Here is a 5620-nt window from a genome sequence, read left to right as displayed (position 1 = left end):
CCTGATCACCCCTAACCACCTCTGCTTTGGCCCTGCCACCATGGCTTTGTCCAGAAGGACGTCTGGAAGGTCATCTGGAAGATGTCCAGTCTAATTAGCATATTGCCCTTTTATTAGTATAGATAGATTATATAGCATAGGATTGCTTAAATGGGTGGGGGGGAGACTTTTACAGCAGGAGGAGATGCTCTTGGCAGACAAAAATACATAATCCCTGTATGTGGACTGATAGTCAGCCATATGCACTATATTGCCAAACTGGTCATTAAAAAATTGAACCGCTTTCTTACACCTTACACCAAACAGCTGTTGCCCTTAAAACCCCTCCTCAGCCCCCACCTTAGGTTCTGCCTTCGCAGTTCACCCCGATTTGGTTCTGATGGGCTGGTTTCTATGCCAGTCAGCGTCAAAAGCTCTACCTCCTAGGCAGCCATTGGCTCCTCACAGTTCACCCAGATTTGGTTCTGATTGGTCAGTTTCTATGCCAGTCAGCATCTCCAGGCCTATCTCCAGGCCTAACTGGAGAGGCGGGGTTGATCAGCAGACATAGTGCTTCCTACAAAGTAATTCATTAACTAATATCTGCTGAATATATGAATGACCCCAATGAAGGGTTTAGAAATTGTTGGGTAAATCAGATACCATTATAGGCACTTAAAAAAAAAGGAGGAGAAGGATTTGAAGTCACAAAAACCTGGGTTCAAGTTTAGCTTTGTGTGACTAAAGTTAACCTTTCTTATTAGTTTCATCTTCTGTAAAATAGGACTATCACCATTTACTTCATTGAATTGGCATGAAAATAAAATAACATCTACCAGAGTGCCGTGCACATAGACACATTCCAAATTCTAAGTTTCTCTCTTTCACAAATTCAACTCTTTCAAAAAGACATTTGGCCAGAATTATATAAAATGCCTCAAAATTATTTGTTAACTTACTTCTTAAGACTTTTGTTTAAAATGACATAGCACAGTAAGGTAAAATAATTTTAAAGAGATGAGGAAAATGATAAAGAAAAGAGATAAAAGATGATACCAAGAATGAATCTATAAACAAAATGCAGAAAAAAATACGAAATACTTGCTAACCGTTTACCAGAAATCTGACTGTAAATTTCTTAACAGCAAAGTTCAAACTAGGAAATGCAAATACTGTAATCATAGCAAACAGTTTCTACAAAAGCTTAAGAGAAAGTTCTCCCAGGAGTCTCATAGAGAACAAAGTCCTCATGGTAAACTGACCACTTGTTAGGACCTTCAAAAATATAACCTCTGCACATACACTGATGGCTAAGTTCTTAACAAAAGCAATTCCATAAAGGTAGTCTAACATCCACAATAAGAATGAAGGCTCTGAATACAGAAAGACCTGGGTTTATATCCTTCTTCTACCACCTACTACAAAGTAGTTTCAGACAAGACACACCTTTCTGGGCCCTCCCAAGTAAGATACACTGACTCAAATACAGTAAGTATTCAGCAAGCATTAGATTATTCCTAGTAGTGTACTAAAAGCAATTCAATGGGAATAGAAAAAGGATATGATACACTCCAAGTGCAAGGCACTTTCTAATGTCCTGATTTAACATAAGAATAGATTTTAGAACATGAAAGCAATAGTTCTCAAACCTTGGTATTATCAGAATCATGTGGGTATTTTTCTTCTTTTTTTTAAATATATTTCATTGATTTTTTACAGAGAGGAAGGAAGAGGGATAGAGAGTTAGAAACATCGATGAGAGAGAAACATCCATCAGCTGCCTCCTGCACACCCCCTACTGAGTATGTGACCGCAACCAAGGGACATGCCCTTGACCAGAATCGAACCTGGGACTCTTGAGTCCACAGGCCGACGCTCTATCCACTGAGCCAAACCGGTTACGGCTGTGGGTATTTTTCAAAAATACAAATTCCTGGGCCTCATTCCCTGAGTAAGTCTCATTCAAGAGGTTAGAGTAGGCTTGGGAGAGTTTGTTTGTTTTGTTCTTACTGCTTTTCAATTCCTGAGATGATTCTAATTATCATCCAGATTTGAGGATTGCTAATTAACAACATTTCTCAGCCAGGGTTAACCACAGTCACCAAGGTACTCTTATAAAATTCCAAATGGCTGACCACCCAACAGCCCCAGTACTTAATGAATCAGAATCTGCAAACCACACTGGCCAAATGACCAAAAGCTAACTGAAATAAGAAAGGAGTTACTGCTGTTGTTCAATTAAAGGGTATAAAAACCTACAAAATAGCCCTGGTCAGGTAGCCCAGTTGGTTGAAGCGTCATTCCATACACCAAAAAGGCTGTGTGTTCAATTTCAGGTCCAGGATACATACCTATGTTGTGGGTTCAATCCCCAGTCCAGTTGGGAATGGGAGGCAACTGATTGATGTTTCTCCCTCTCTCTGAAATCAATAAACATATGCTCAGTGAGGATTTTTAAAAATCTACAAAATAAATCAGTAACCTCTGGACTATCAGAAGTTGAATGTAGGGATGATCAACATTTTACCTAAAAAAGTAACAATTAGGATAGATAAAAAAAGAACTAGGTTCTCAATTTGGATAATAAAGTCAAACAACTAAGAAAGAGGGGGTAAAATGAAGGTCCCATGTTCGATTCCATTCAAGGTCATGTACTTTGGTTGCAGGCACATCCCCAGTGGTATATGTGCAGGAGGCATCTGATCGATGTTTCTCTCTCATCGACGTTTCTAACTCTCTATCCCTCTCCCTTTCTCTCTGTAAAAAATCAATAAAATATATTTTTAAAAATATACGTAATTATATATGTGTTTTCCGACGGTCTGACACAACCCCTGCAAAAGGGTTGTTCCACCCCCAAAGGGGTCGCGACCCACAGGTTGAGAACCGCTGATCTATACTATAAATGAGTAAATAAGTACCATTGCAACATTTGTAATCTTGCATCACTAAAAAAGAATATTGCTATTATTCTTCTTAGGATAAAACTGAAGAACCAAAATATCTTTGTTACAAGCATTAACTAAATTCTGCAATAAAATTTATAATTCAAAAGGTCATATATCAATTATGCAGAAGGTTTTCATTATTTTTAAATATCTCCTAAACCTCAACTCTCCTGGCCATTCAGAGCTGAAATACTTTAGAAACATAAGAAAGCCTTCTATCCAGATAATGAAAAGTGCTGCCATCAGCCCTAGCCAGTTTGGGTCAGTGGTAAGAGCATCAGCCCTCGACTGAAGGGTCCCGGGTCGATTCCCATCAAGGCATGTACCTCGGTTGCTGGCTTGATCTCCATCCCTGATCAGAGCCCATGTGGGAGGCAACCAATCGCTGTATTTCTCTCACATCGATGTTTCTCTGTCTCCCTCCCTCCCTCCCACTCTCTGTAAAATTCAATGGAAAAATATCCTCGGGTGAGGATTAACAACAAAAAAAAAACAACAACAACACAATGAAGTACCACTTTAAACCCACCATGATGGCTGTAATCATAGTCAGATGATACCAAGTTCTGGAAAGGATGTAAAGAAATCAGAACTATACTAGTATATTGCTGGTGGGTATATAAAATGCAGAACAATCTGGGAGTTCCTCAAACAGTTAAATATAGTTACCATATGACCCAGCAATTACTCTCTTAAGTATATGCCCAAGAGAAATAAAAACATTATGTCCACACAAAAACTTATCCACAAATGTTCATAGCAGTATTATACACAATCGTCAATATCAGAAACAACCCAAATATCTCTCAACTGATGAATGAGTTAATAAAATGCAGTATATGCATACAAGGAAGCATTATTCAGTACCAAAAAAAGAATTACTAATAAATGGATGAATCTTGAAAACATTATGCTTATTGAAAACTGCCAGCCCTGGCTGGTGTTTTAAGTGGTTAGAGCATCGGCCCAAGCACTGAAGGGTCATGAGTTCAATTCCCAGCCAAGGGCCTGTACCAGGGTTGCAGGTTCATCCCTGACTCACATGGGAGGCAACCAATCGATGTCTCTCTCTCACATCAATGTTTCTCTCTCCCCCCGATTCCTCCTTCTCTTCCTCTCTCTAAAAAGCAGTGGAAAAAATATCCTCAAATGAAGATTTTTTTAAAAAAGAAAGAAAAACGCCAATCACAGCTCTCTGCTCCTCCTGTTCAACAGACAGCCACATCTTCCTGCACAGGGTCAGCCGTAACTCTTGAGACAGGATGGTGGTCAGAGTGAAGAGATATGGCCCTACTGAGCGCCTGGTCACCAGGGCTGCTTTTAACTCTGGCAAAGTGGATATTGTCACCATCAATGACCTCTTCATTGACCTCAACTACATGGTCTACATTTCCTAGTATGATTCTACTCATGGCAAGTTCAAAGGCACAGTCAAGGCTGAGAATGGGAAGCTTGTCATCAATGGAAAGTCCATCTCCATCTTCCAGGAGTGAGATCCCACAAATACCAAATGGGGTGATGCTGGTGCTAAGTATGTAGTGGAGTCCATTGCTGTCTTCACTATCATGGAGGAGGCTGGAGCTTACTTGAAGGGGGGAGGTAAGAGGGTCATCATCTCTGCCCCTTCTGCAGATGTTTGTGACGGGTGTGAATCTTGAAAAGTATGACAACTGTCTCAAGACTGTCAACTATGAATGCTTCCTGCATGACCACTGCTTGGCCCCTCCTGGCCAAGGTCATCCATGACAACTTTGGCATTGTAGAGGGGCTCATGGCCGCAGTCCATGTCATCACTGCCACCCAGAAGACCGTGGATGGCCCCTCTGGGATGCTGTGGCATGATGACTGATGGACTGCCAGGAATATCATCCCTATTTCTACAAGTGCTATTAAGGTTGTGAGCACGGTCATCCCTGAGTTGAATGGGAAACTCACTGGCATGGTCCTCCATGTCACCACCACCAATGTGTTGGTTGTGGATCTGACCTGCCACCTGGAGAAAGTTGCCAAATATGATGACATCAAGAAGGTAGCAGGTATCAGAAGGCCCCCCTCAAATGCATCTTGGGCTACAGTGAAAACTAAGTCGTCTCCTGAGACTTTAACAGTGACACCCACTCCTCCATCTTCGATGCTGGAGCTGGCATTGCCCTCAATGACCACTTTGTCAAGCTCATTTTCTGGTATGACAATGAATCTGGCTACGGCAACAAGGTGGTGGACCTTATGGTCTACATGATCTCCAAGGAATAAGAGCCCCCTGGACCACCACCCTCAGCGAGAGGAAGAGAGGCCCTCAGCTGCTGGGGAGTCCTTGCCCCAAATCAATCCCCCAACACATGGAGAATCCCCTGACCTCCAGTGTCCGTGCCAGATCCGCTGAATAAGGGGAGGGGCTTAGGGAGTCCTACCTTGTCATGCACCATCAATAAAGTTCATTGTACCAAAAAAGAAAAAGAAAAATGCCAGTCACACATATAAATGTATGATTCCATTTATATGAAACTAGAGGCCCAGTGCACAAAAATTTGTGCACTCGGGGGGAGGGGGGGTCCCTCAGCCCAGCCTGTGCCCTCTCACAGTCTGGGACCCCTCAGGAGATGACCACCTGCTGGCTTAGGCCCGCTCCCCGGGGGATTGGGCTTAAGATGGCAATCAGACATCCCTCTGGCAGCCCGGCAGCCCTTGGGGGA

General features: G+C 42.2%; 1 pseudogene; it reads left to right on the top strand.

Annotated features, from left to right (window-relative positions):
* Positions 1-4149: 4149 nt before the first annotated feature.
* On the top strand, positions 4150-5358 carry LOC107182206 (annotated as a pseudogene).
* The last annotated feature ends 262 nt before the right edge of the window (positions 5359-5620 follow it).

This window comes from Myotis davidii, unplaced genomic scaffold, assembly GCF_000327345.1.
Source record: "Myotis davidii unplaced genomic scaffold, ASM32734v1 scaffold674, whole genome shotgun sequence".
Taxonomy (NCBI): Eukaryota; Metazoa; Chordata; class Mammalia; order Chiroptera; family Vespertilionidae; genus Myotis; species Myotis davidii.
The sequence above is the reverse complement of the archived record's forward strand: the minus strand, read 5'-3'. Positions and strand labels throughout refer to the sequence as shown.